A 12,877-nucleotide genomic window follows, 5' to 3' on the forward strand; every position below is an offset into this window, starting at 1 on the left:
AATTGCCATTCCCACCCAGCTGTGTGAGGGCTATCTTTTCTCTATGTTGCTTCCTGCTCTTCCTTTCTTCAGTCTTTTTGGATGAAAGACATACCAGACTGAGATAATATCTCATGATTTTGATAGGCATTTTTCTCTTGACCATTGACATAGAATGCTTTTTTGAATTCTGTATATTTTATGACTTTTGGTAAATGAGTGTTTAAGTCTATTATTCACTTTTAAATTACATTATTAGTTCCTTGTTTTGAGTTTGAGTTGTGAAGGTCTTTGCATATGCTATATATCAGCTTCTCACCTACTGTGGATTTTGCAGATATTTTATTGGATCCTTTGATATGATTTCCCTTTGCTCTGCAGAGGGTTTTAAGTTGAAGGCTGCCTTATTTGTTTATTGTCACTTTTCTTGTCTGTGCCTTTGTATTCTTATTTAGGAAATACTTGTTCTTCCCAATGGGTTGTCACATTTTTCTATCCTTTCTTCTAGTGCATTTTATTTTGCATCTGTACTTTCTAGTTTTACTTTTAAGTTTGCAATCAATCTTGAGCTGACATTTATAACATGGAGATGGGGGTCTAGTTTCCTTGTTCTGTGCGTGATGTCCAGTTTCCCTCCCTAACGCTTATTAGACAAACTGTGGTTTCCCTATTTTGTCCTTCTGCTATTTGATATCAGCTGGCTGTTGATGAAAGGGTTTATTACTTGAAGGTGCTCTATTCTGCTCTGTTGGTCTGTGTGGACTTTTAAGTCAATACCATACTGTTTTGATTGCTACAGCCTTGTAGTATATTTGAAGTCACATAGCATTACACCTCCTGCTTTGTCCCTTTGACTATCTGGTCTGCTCCTCCTCCTCCTTCTCCTCTTCTTCCTACTTCTCCTCCTCTCTCTTCCCCCTCCTCCTCTTTCTCCTCCTTCTGTGCATGTTGTGTGTGGTTCCATACAAACTTTAATGCTTGTGTTTTTAATTGTATGGTTAATGTCATCAGCCAAATTTGATTATGCACCCAGTTTACAACTTATCACAGACATGCCTAACCTTTAGACATTGTGATATTATGTTGTTATCATCTATAATGCTTATGCTAGAAGACCACATAACTGAGTTTTAATGTGATCACCTGTAAAGTTCTTGCTGGAAAATGATGGAATTGATTCAGAAAATAAAAATACACCAAAAAAACCCCTCATAATATTTTAAGTGCATTTATGATTTTGTGTTGGGCTCCATTCATAGCCAACCCAAGCTTCACATGGCCCAAGGTGTTGGGAGGTGAAACTTCAGTTAGAAGGCTGGCTGTGAGGCAGTAATCACCTCCTACTAGCCCTGTCCAATTGAGAAACCAGATGATTTGTGCTCAGCTCAGTCTTCTGTAACATGCATTTGCTTAAGAGGCACATGAGTATAGCAATATGCTTATTATTGTAGCTTAATTATTTTATTGAAATTGTATGTGAAGACCAATTTATCTATTCTAAGGTCTAAGAACTCAGAAAAGTGAAATTCACAGAAATAACCTAGTTTCTTAACTCTTTCTAGGTTTACTCTTTTGATTTAGCTCCAATCCTGATAACTTTATCTAGCTCTTTTCTCTCTGGCAGAATCTATGTGTTAAGTGAAGCAAAATCATCTGTTCATGGGCCAGGTAGAGACAAGTCCTATCCTAGTCTCTTTTCTGTGCTCTAGGAAGATAAATGAGAGACCTCAGCTTATGACACTTGTTCTAAATTTCAGAAATTCCACTGCTCTCTGAAACTAACATTCCTCTAAAGAAGCTTGCTTTTCCGGGAGTTTGTAACTATGATGTGCCTGGTCTTTCTGAAATAATGTACTTTAGAGGGCTTGATGTAATTTTCATTAGTTGGTGGTTAGTTTCTTTAATATACAGTACTTAGTATCATCAAAGTCACTTAAATAGAAATAATTTGGCTTCAAAGTTAATGTGCCTTTTTAATATTATTCCTTTAAAACAAATTAATTAATAAAGCCTGATTAAATAACTTTCATCTTCTACTCACGTTGACATTGCGGAAAGCAGAAGCCATCTGTGAGTGTATTTTTGTGAGGTGTACAAGCAATATTTTTCTCAGTACATTACTCTCAACTAGAATTGAAATGCAATTACAGGGTGAGTTAGTGCAATTCTTACAATAATTCAAGCAGAATTCTCTTCCAACTCAGTGATCTTCATATTTAGACAAAGGTGCATTTAAAATTTTTTTTAAAAATTTTGTGTGATTTGAGTAACCACCTTAAATCTCTACATAAATTTACTTATAAGCATACTATAGTTCAGACTTGCCTTGATGTGATTTTATCAATATTTTGTGAAAACTGTGTACTTAAAGGTTATTCTGGAGTTTGGATTCTTGTCTCTTATGAGTACCCTTGACAGTTATTTAAAATATTCACACGTAGATGGAAATATTTCTGTTCACCAGCCTTTGCATTTGCTAGATATATAGTATGTGTTTTGAAATAAATTTATTTCATAATATGAAAGTATATAGTGACTGTTTGTAGACCTTTTTTTCTGTGACATTGTCAAATTTCCTACATTTTGGATTTTTCTCCTTCACAGATGCGTTTTGTAGGAGTATTTTGAAGATGAATGTTTTCAAATCATCTTGAAATAGCCAAGCACCATATACAGTAAGTGATCTGTAATTTTGTTTTTCACTCTCTTGTAGTAATGCTGAATGTTTTTGGCAGACAATCATAAAAGAACACATTCTTATTTACAGTTCTTGACACTCGTGATTGCAGAGAGAAAAATGTGTATAAGCTAGGAAATGAGGTGTTCATAAGTTTGAATTAAGTTCTGCAATTTCCAGTTTTCTAATTACTGATTTTACTGCTGTTATAGCTATTTACCTAGAACATTCTTATTTATGATTTTAGTGAGATTTTATTCATATCTTCATTGACAAAAAGAATGAAAGTTTAGTGATATTATCCAGGTGCCTATATGGATTTTTTAAAAGCACATCATCAGATTAATATATATTGAGTTTTTTCCACATTAGGTACTTTATATGTAAACATTACCGTTAGTCTTCCCCCCAGCATTTTGAGATCTTATTTTCATTCCTGTCTTTAAATAAGAAAGCTGGTAACCTCAGAGCTTTCATGATTTGCTCAATATTTCTTCAGAGTGGGAAATCTAGCTTCCTCATGTGCTGATTGCTTCTTTTATATTTTGGTTTTGTGTAAACATTATCTTTAGAGTGTTGAGCAGGTTTGTACTGTTGTTTGTTGTTTACATTGTTGGTGTTATTTATGATGTCATTGGCTTCATTTATTTATTTCAAGTGGCACTTCATTCCCAAATTATACAGTTTCTAGTTAACAGGAAATGAATAAAAATGTAAATTCATGAAAGAAATTTGAATTTTTATTTGATAAAATAAAATCAGATGACTGAAGTTCTCAAGTCTTCATCCATTAAAACAAACAAACCAATAAATCCCTCAAAACTCATGCTGGGGATATTTGCACTTGCCTAACATGAGTAAGATTCAACAAACAAAATAAATATTATAAGACACTCTCCACAACTAAATGTTGTTATGTGCGGTAGAGATCGCAGGGACCAAGGCACCACTCAACTGTCTTGTTTGATTAAAGAGGATTACCTGGGGGACAGCTTTTGAATAGGATTTCCAAGAAAAAGAAATAGGAATACAATAGTGGCAGAACTGATATTTATCCATTTTTTTCTTAATATAACTTGGTCAATAATGAGATATCCTTAATAGGTACTTAAGAATGTAGACTGTGAATTCAAAACACCTGGAAGTCCTGGACTTCTCATTTACTAGTTATTAGACAATGGACAAATTCCATAATCTCATTTTAGAATTGGTATAAGAGTAATGACTGTTTCATTCATGTTGAACTAATATATGCTGTAGATACATAGATGTTGAATAAGTGCTAGTAGTTATACATTTATTTGGAATATTCAAGTATTTTTGTTCATTAAGTATTGTAATTGATAATCATGTTATAGAAGTATACAATATGGGTATTCAGTGAGCACTGTTCTTTGAAATAAAAAATAAATAAACGAAATTTCCATCTTTTTTCATAAATAGCAAAATATTCATTATAGCTTTTGGTAGAAAACAAAACACAATCAATAGGCGTATACTGTGTGACTGTGACTGTGACTGTGTGTGTGTGTGTGTAAAACTAACTAGTTACTACATACGTAGGCTGGAAAGTTTGTTTGTGAGCAGTTTTGGAGAGAAAAGATGACAATTTGGATGTACTAATAAAGCTATAATTCTTATCTTGAGGAAGACAGAAAAAATTTATAAAAATGAAGAGAAATAATTGCCAACATTTTTGGGGACTAGTCATCCAGGGCTTTGTAACAAATCTATGGAGATTGCAGGGTTATGGGCAAGAGAACATTCATTAAGCATCTATTATATGCATTTTACATTCAACAACACAATTAACCATTCATTAAGCGTCTATTGTATACATTTCACATTCAACAACATGGTTAACCTCACAATTAATAACATCATGAATCTGATCTGCTATGTTTATTTTCACTTTAGCGGAAAATGTACAATAGAAAGTTTCCATCTTTCTTTATGGGAATGAAGCTTGAGGCTTCTGTACTTCTAATGCTTCTTTATGCTGTTAGCCTAAAAGTTAAATGCTAAGATTCTACAGTTGATGCAAGGTCAGCTTCTTTGTGTGGTATTGTGTTCCCCAAAATATTGTACACCCTAATAAATTTATCTGGGGTCAGAGAACAGAAAGCCACTAGATACAGAGGCTGGAAAATGGTGGCACTCACACCTTTAATCCTAGCATTCCAGAGACAGAAATCCCTCTGGATCTCTGTGAATTCAAGACCACATAGTTTTAACAGCCAGGCATGGTGACACATGTCTTTAATCCCAAGACGTGAGCCTTTAATCCCAGGGAGTGATGGCAGAAAAGAAAAATATATAAGGCATGGAGACCAGAAACTAGAAGCATTTTGACTGGTTAAGCTTTCAGGCTTCTAGCAGCACAGTTCACTTGAGAGCCATTGAGATAAGGACATAGAAACATCCAGTCTGAGGAAACAAGACCAGCTGAGAAGTTGGCCAGGTGAGGAAGCTGTGGCTTGTTCTGGTTCTCTGATCTTCCAGTTCACCCCAATACCTGGCTCAGGTTTGATTTTATTAATAAGAACTTTTAAGATTCCTGCTACATCTTTGCATGGAAAACACTATTCCCAAACCTCACAATATATAAGAGGTCTTCAGTAATGCATATTTTATGACTTGATTTCAACTAAAATAAATAGCAATTGTCAAATATTAAATGCTGATAGGGCTATGTGCAATCTCACACTAATCCCCTTGAAAAATATACTGTATCATTAAAGAAAACTTTGGATGTAAAAAGCTTCTTTTCCAAGGCCAGAGGACATATCTCATGTTTCTAGGACACTTTTGGAAGTTGAAATGACTGACCACATCTTTTGTGTGCAATCCCTTTTCCTCTTTATGTCATGAGGAGGAGTTTAGAACAAAGCTTTTCACTGACTCATCTTCCTCTCTTTTCATCATCTTCAGCTGTGTTGTGTTCTCAGCACCATCTTAAGACCAGAGGACCACATTGACACTTTCTCTTTGGCAGATCAAATTTAGCTGTTACTGGTTCCAGTTATTTTACGCTTCTGTTCTTGAAACAGACATCGGCCAATGCTTATTGGGGGTGTTTTAAAAATGTATTAGTATTTAAAAGATTATTGTTCTGAAAATGGAAGATCTTTCTTTCCTTTTATGTTTTGATGTTCATTTGCCTCAACCAACAAACATTTAAGACATTTAAATTATTATTTTATTATGTTTATGTTTATGCATGTTTTGGTTGTGCTCTATATACATGCCTAGTGCCCCTGAAAGCAAGAAGAGGGCAGAAGATTTCCTAGAATCGGAGTTACAGATGGTTGTGAGATGCCATTTGGAGTCTGAGAATTGAATTCAAGTCCTCTGGAGGACAGCTCATGCTCTTAACAGCTGAACCATCTCTCCAGGCCCTTGGGCAGAGGATCCACACTCTCTGTGCTGTTGGTTTGAGACTGAAAGACTTATAGAGTCTTCTACTTTTATTTTCCTGATTTGGTTTCTGGAAAGCAAATCTAAGGATTTTGCTTAGTGATTACATTTTATTTAATTCATTTAATACTTATTGGATGCTTCTAAATGAGACAGTAAGCAGTGGTGGAAGCAGGATGGAGAAAGAACCATTCTCAAGTAAATTTGGTTGTCAGATTGAAGAAACAGTTTGTGCTCAGTAACAGTTATAGCATGGCAGTGGTATAAACCAATCAAATTTTAAAATCCACGTCAAATAGTGAAGGAATAGTGAAGTCATGAATATGACAAATTAAAGCAAGATGAGGAGGTCTGAGCAAGCAGGTCTAATGCTGAGCTTTTGGTCCAAGATTTTGTCATTTGCATTTAGGCTAGATCTGGATGGAGATAGAAAATGATATCAGGATAGTCTAAGAAATGGCCTAAGAAAGTTCAGAAGTGAGGTGGCCATCACCATAGTCAACTCATGACAAGTTAGGTGGTTAACAAAGTGAGTTTGTCAAGTAAAGCAAAGATAGGTAAGTTTGGAACCCAGGCTCAAGCCACACTCAGAAACTACTGGTAACCATACAAGATATTAAAACTTAAGTGATAAACAATTAAAAGGAGAGGAGGGAGAATATTTTCTGAGTGCTAATCTGGTGAACAAAATTCTTTCTTCCTTTGAATAAAATTCTGACATAGTGCTAAGAATGGATTGTGACTGTGGCAGTGATAGACAAGAGGATCTATTATCAGGAACTACAACATCCTAAGAATTAAAAGATGATGGCAGGACCCATGGTCATTCCAATGGAAATGGAGAGGGACGATGGGCTAGCTGAAATTTGGAAGAAAATACATTTAGAGAGGAGTTGGGACTTACTAAGTACGAGGCTTGGTTTAAATGCTTCTGACCTCCCTCGCTATTCTGCACAAAAGGATACCGAGACAAACAGTAGTTAAACAGCTTGTCAGAGTTACCAAGTATAAAAATAGCACAGTCAACTTCGGAGCCCCTTGAGTTAAGCTCTTGGGCCTGCAGTTGGCTTCTCTTCTACTAGTGTTCTAAGAATAATTGATGTTTCCAGGTTGATTGGGCTGCAAGGCAAATTGCCAAATAGTCTGATGCCTATTTTCCAGACTTTATACCTTCTTTAAACAGGTCCTTGGGTAGGGAGAAAAATCTGACCTTTAGGGAGAAAGATCCCTTATGTGAGTGATGAGTCTCTTTTATACATTAACTTGTATGTTAGCAGCAGGAACAGTGTAATTTATGACATTACTCGATTATAAATTAGAATAGTAAATATGTCAACTTAGTATGATTTATCATCCATCCTTAGCAGAACTTCAAATGAAACAAGGCTAGAGTGTTATATTAAAGATTTAATACTTTGGTCCATGAAAGACCAATATTTCAGACTTAGTTTACTTATCATAGTGACCAGTAATTTTGCCAAGGAGAATTAGAGGCTCAGCTTAGGGACTATCTCCTTTTTCTCCAGTGCTGGAAAGGAGCACATCACACTGTTGAGGAAAGAGCTGCATTGACTTTAATGCAAACCAGCTTCTGGTGTGTGTGGCTTGGGAATTTATTCAGCTCTCTGTTGTTCAGATTCTTCACCTTTACAAGGCTGCTGTAATAGGAAGCTGTCTTCAAAATACAGTAGATTTGTAGTTCATGTTATGGTCATCAAAACTTATCTCATGCATTAACAATTTTAATTATCAATTTTAACCACAGAATTATTGTCATTTGAGTTCTTGTTGTGATGTTATATGTATCAAATGGACAAAGCATTTTTTTAAAACCCAAGTAGCTATCACAAAGATCAAGAAGAAGCCCTTTGTATTCCAGCTACTTTTCCTGCCTCCCAGAGTTTTACATTTCTATTATTTCCAGAACAAATGAAATTATTCTGGCTTTAACATTAACTACTTCCTTGCTTTTTAATACAGTTTAAATATCCCAGCCTATTTTCCTTACTACACAATTTTAATATCATATGACTTAAAATACCTCTGACAAATGGCCATGCATGCCACATACATTCTTCTATTTGAGCATTTCTTTCCTGTATATGCATTTGTAACTTTTATTAATGCTTTGTGAGGTTCCCTAATTTCCATCGCCTATGTCATATTCCATTAAACAAAAATACTACAGAATATTTTTTCATTGTAGTGTTGATGGGGTCTGAGTTATTTCTAGATTTAGGCTGTCATGAGCATTTTTAAATCTTTGCTGATCATGCTCATGTATTTCTGTTGGGCATATACTTAGCAATAGAATTGCCTGGTTCTAGTGCATGCAAATCTTCAATTTTAGCAGTTACTACCAGACTGTTTTTGTAAAATTGTTAACTAATTACACAACTGTCATTAGTGTCTGCAAACTCCCATTGTTTACTTTTTCTGAAACTTAGTATAATCAATCTTTTCAATTTTAGCCATTCTGATGAGAGTTTACTTTGCATTTCCCTATTGAGGAATGCGGTTATGACCTCTGCTTTAACTTTATATGAATATTATTGTATATTGTCCACTTTTCTTTTGTGTTGACTTTTTAATTGTTAGCATTCAGAAGTTAGTTGTCTGTGTGAAGAGCACTGCTTCAGTATATATGGTGGGATACCTTCCCTCTGATTTTCCTATCTTTGTCATAATTCATTGCTTCCCTCTCTCCCTTCTTCTTTTCTTTCTTCTCTTTCTCCCCCGTGTCCTTCCTCCCTGTTCCTTTCCCTCTTCTGCCTTCCTCTCTTCTCCTCTCCTTTCCTCCCCTCCCCCTTCTCTTCTCCTCTTGTCCCCTCCCTCCTTTATCCCTCCTTCCCCTCCTTCACTCTCCTCCTGCTCCTCCTCTCTTCCTTTTCCTTCTCCTCCCATGTTGTCCCCCCTCTTCTGCTTCTCCCTCTTTTTTCATTTTTCCTTTGCTTTACAAGAATAGAGCCCAGGACCTCAATGCATACTAATCTGGCTCCCCACCAGGAATCACAGCCCAACCACTTGCTTTTACCATAGCTTGAAGAGGCTTTTTTTGATTAAAAAAGTAGTCAAATTTTAATTTTAATGCCTCTTTATAATTATGCAGTCACTTTATGAATGACTTTGAGGTCAAGTTAGTTTTTCCTTCTAACATAGAATATTTACCAGGTGAGTCATCCATATCTTTAATCCCAGGATGCAGAGGCAAGAGGATGTCTGAGTTTGAAGCTAGCCTGATCTACAAAGTGAATTCTATGCCAGCTAGGTTTACTTAAAGAGACTCTTTTCAAAATTAGCAAATAAAAAACATCCCTAACCTAAACCACAAAGAATATCATTTTTTACTAAAGAAGTTTGTTGTTAAAGTTTTTGTGAGAGAGTCTCATTATGTAGTTCCTGAAACTTTCTATGTAGACCAAACTAGCTTTGAAATCATGATCCTCCTGCCTCTATCTCCTGAATTCCTATCTAGCATACCTGACCAAGTTGTTATAGATCATATTAATTTTTTTCATTGGCCCACAGATTTTCAATTACATATTTATCATAAATTTTATATATGTTAGGGTCTCTAAAGGGACCATTATACTTAGTTATTCTCATATTTATAATTCTTCATGTTTGTTGAAAAAGACTTTTACTGTGTCTTTATTTGTAGACCTATCAACTTTGCCTCATTTCATATGAATTTTAGAATTTCCTTGTTGAAATCAACAACAAAAAATTGAGATGCTATTTTGGAGCTTATTTAATATCTTATTATCACATATTTTAAAACTGGCATAAGTGACTTTTAATATGTGCTGGTTAGTTTTTGTCAACTTGATACAAACTGTAGTCACCAGGGAAAAGGGAACCTTAACTGAAGAATTCCCTCCATCAGGTTGCATTTTCTTGATTGATGATTGATGGGAGAGGTCAAGGCCACTGTGAGTAGTGCTGCCTTGGGAAGATGGTCCTGGATGTAATAAGAAAGCATGCTAAGCAAGTCCTTAAATAGCATTTCTCCTTAGTCTCTGGTTCATTCTTGCTTTAGGTCTCTACCTTGAGTTCCTGATGTGGCTTCCCCTGATGATGGAGTGTGATGTGGAAGTGTAAACCAAATAAACCCTTTCTTCCCCAAGTTCTTTTTGGTAATAGTGTTTATCCAAGCAACAGAAAGCAAACTAATAAAAATCCATGAATGTCATATAAACTTCATTTATTTTATTTAATGTTTTATAGTTTTCTGTGTAGAGATTGTGCAATTTGGTTAATTTGTATTTAGAAGTTTATACAAATATACCTGTATGGTTTCTTTCATGGCATAATACTGAGTTATGATGTATGTTCAATAAATTACTAGCTACATGACATCAATCAAGATTCTTATTTGGTAATATCATCTTAGCTGTGAAATACATTGATCATAATTATCTTGAAAGGTTTTCGTATGGGTCTATCACAGACAGCATGGTTAATAAACACTGTATTTATTCTATTCATTTTATGTTAGCATAATTTTAATGAATATAAGGACAACCATTTTTTAAAATCTTGGGTAGAACTTTGTACTTTAAATAGGATTGACAGTCTTAATTTCTATTCTCAGATATAGAATTTTTAAAAATTTATTTTATTTTATGTGTATAAATGTTATATCTGTCTGTATGTCTGTGCATCACATGTGTGCCTGCTAACCTGGAGAGTCAGAAGGGGGCTTCAGATCCTCTGGAACTGTTTTTAGAGATGGTTGTGAGTTACCATGTGTGTGCTAGGAATTGAACGTGGGTCTTATATAAGAGCAGGCAGTGCTTTTATCCCCCAGGCTATTTCTCCAGTCCCAGATGTATAATTTTTTATACCTTGACTCATATTGGAAATATTGTTATAATTAGTTTTTTATAGTAATACCTTATGTAATACTGGAATAAAATTACGTAAGAACTAAGGGATAGAATTGGGACGAGATTCTTACATTAGTTATAAAAGTTGTTAAAGTCTGCATATGGTCCCAGGACTCAGTTTCCTCAGCTAACAAATCACTTGTAGGAACAAATCACTTGTAGGGAGTTGACCTGTATCATCTGACAGTTTTAAAACACCTTAATATTGGGGAAATTATTAAGGCCCCTCCATGTAGTTAAAAAGGGGGATTTATTTAGTGGCATAACTTACAAATGAAGGGATAGGTAGGTAGCAGGGTCTGGGAATGACGCAGCACAGTCTGGCGGTGTTCTCTGGAGAACTCTGCTCCGTCTACCTCCAGTGTCCAGGGTCCAGGAACCAAGAGAGTGGGTGCATCCGGATCTCGGGTCTTCAGGGTCCTCTCTTGGCCCCGCCTTGTAGGCGTGATAGTTACCAAAGCCTCATTGGGGGTTGGAACTTCCAGACCAAAGCTGGAATGGCTACCCACTACACCTTAATATTGTGATTTTTTTCTCTCCATGGATTATTTTGTCTAAAAATCCTAAATATGAACAAATAAGTGAGATCAAAGTTTGATTTTTATAAGGATTTTCTCTGTTGAGTTGTTTTACCAGTTCAGAAATAAAACAATAGTTTTAATTGAATAACTTGATTTTATGTACTAGAAATTGGCTTATAATTTTTATTCTGAAAGTTGCTATTTTTGATAGAATGTGGGATAACAGTGTTTGGAAATAAGTTTCTGGCCAATGTTGAACTCTTTGGAAAAGCAAATGGAGATTGACAGAAAAAGCCCTCACACTCTAGGATGAAGATTATTTGGCCAGTTTTAAAAAAGATAATGTAACGACATTGAGCTACCAATGAACAATCATTTAGAGCTTGCCTTAGCTTTTGCTAAGTTTTTGTTCTGTTTTATTTTGTCCCCATCATGACATAGGCAGTTGGGTGAATTGGATTCTGGTGCATACCCAAGTGGCCAGGCCAGCAGGGGATTTCTGTATCTGCTTTAGTATGTGTAATGTTTCACTGAGGCAGTTTCCAGATGCAATCTTTGTTTGCATCTGGAGCATTCTGCTTGGGATTCGGTGAAGCCGAAATAAATGGCGTGTCATTTGCTCTATGTGGTTATTACTGCTGTCTGCTCTCTTGAATTTGACCATCTGAGCTGATAGTTAGGGCTCCCTTTCTATAAATAGCAAGTTATTAGTAAAAGCCTGGTTGCCATATGGCAAGATAGTCTACGCTGTTAAACTGATTAAATGCAACAGAAATTTCTAGTCTTTCAGAAGATGCTGTGTTCTATAATAAAAGCATATGGATTATCTTTGTTCCAAAACTAACATACATACTGAGTGTGTAGTTCTTGGTGTACATGCATGTTTATCTGTGCTGCCATCACCTTTAACATTCTTGAATTGATTTAAGATATATATATATATATATATATATATATATATATATACATTAAATTGTATAAGTATACTAAAGGATTTTTACATTCTTCTGATGCTGTTGTTTAGATAAAGATACAGAATACAGGTAGCCAGAAAGTCCCATTTATATTTCTTTCTTGTCAAAACCCTTTTGATTTTTAATCATTTTGAAAATTTGCTATAATAATAATGAGCTTCTCAAAATGTATGAGTATTATGAATGGAAATTTTCAACACTTTTAAAATTTCTTAAAGCATTAATAATTTTGACAAAAAGCAAAATCTTTAAACAAAACTGATAAAAATGCAGCGGACCACAATAATAACATTACAAGTAGTAAACTTAATTACACACCTGCTGAAACAAAGCAGAATTGCAATGCAAAACCTCATGAAATTCTGTCCAAATATCCCACCTGCAAGCCAGAAAATAGAGTTACCAAACACGCTGCTGAGC

The 12,877-nt window shown here is 35.2% G+C and overlaps 1 protein-coding gene across 2 annotated transcripts in view; it reads left to right on the top strand.

Annotated features, from left to right (window-relative positions):
- The window catches only part of Galnt13 (polypeptide N-acetylgalactosaminyltransferase 13), a 581,705-nt gene that overhangs the window by 36,102 nt on the left and 532,726 nt on the right, over positions 1-12,877 (top strand). For both annotated transcript variants that reach the window (XM_028874800.2, XM_028874871.2), the window contains exon 2: positions 2,584-2,654. The gene's annotated coding sequence lies outside the window, so the exon portion shown is untranslated. The remainder of the gene's footprint in view (positions 1-2,583; positions 2,655-12,877) is intronic.

The sequence above is a fragment of the Peromyscus leucopus genome, chromosome 4 (assembly GCF_004664715.2).
Source record: "Peromyscus leucopus breed LL Stock chromosome 4, UCI_PerLeu_2.1, whole genome shotgun sequence".
NCBI classification, from domain to species: Eukaryota; Metazoa; Chordata; class Mammalia; order Rodentia; family Cricetidae; genus Peromyscus; species Peromyscus leucopus.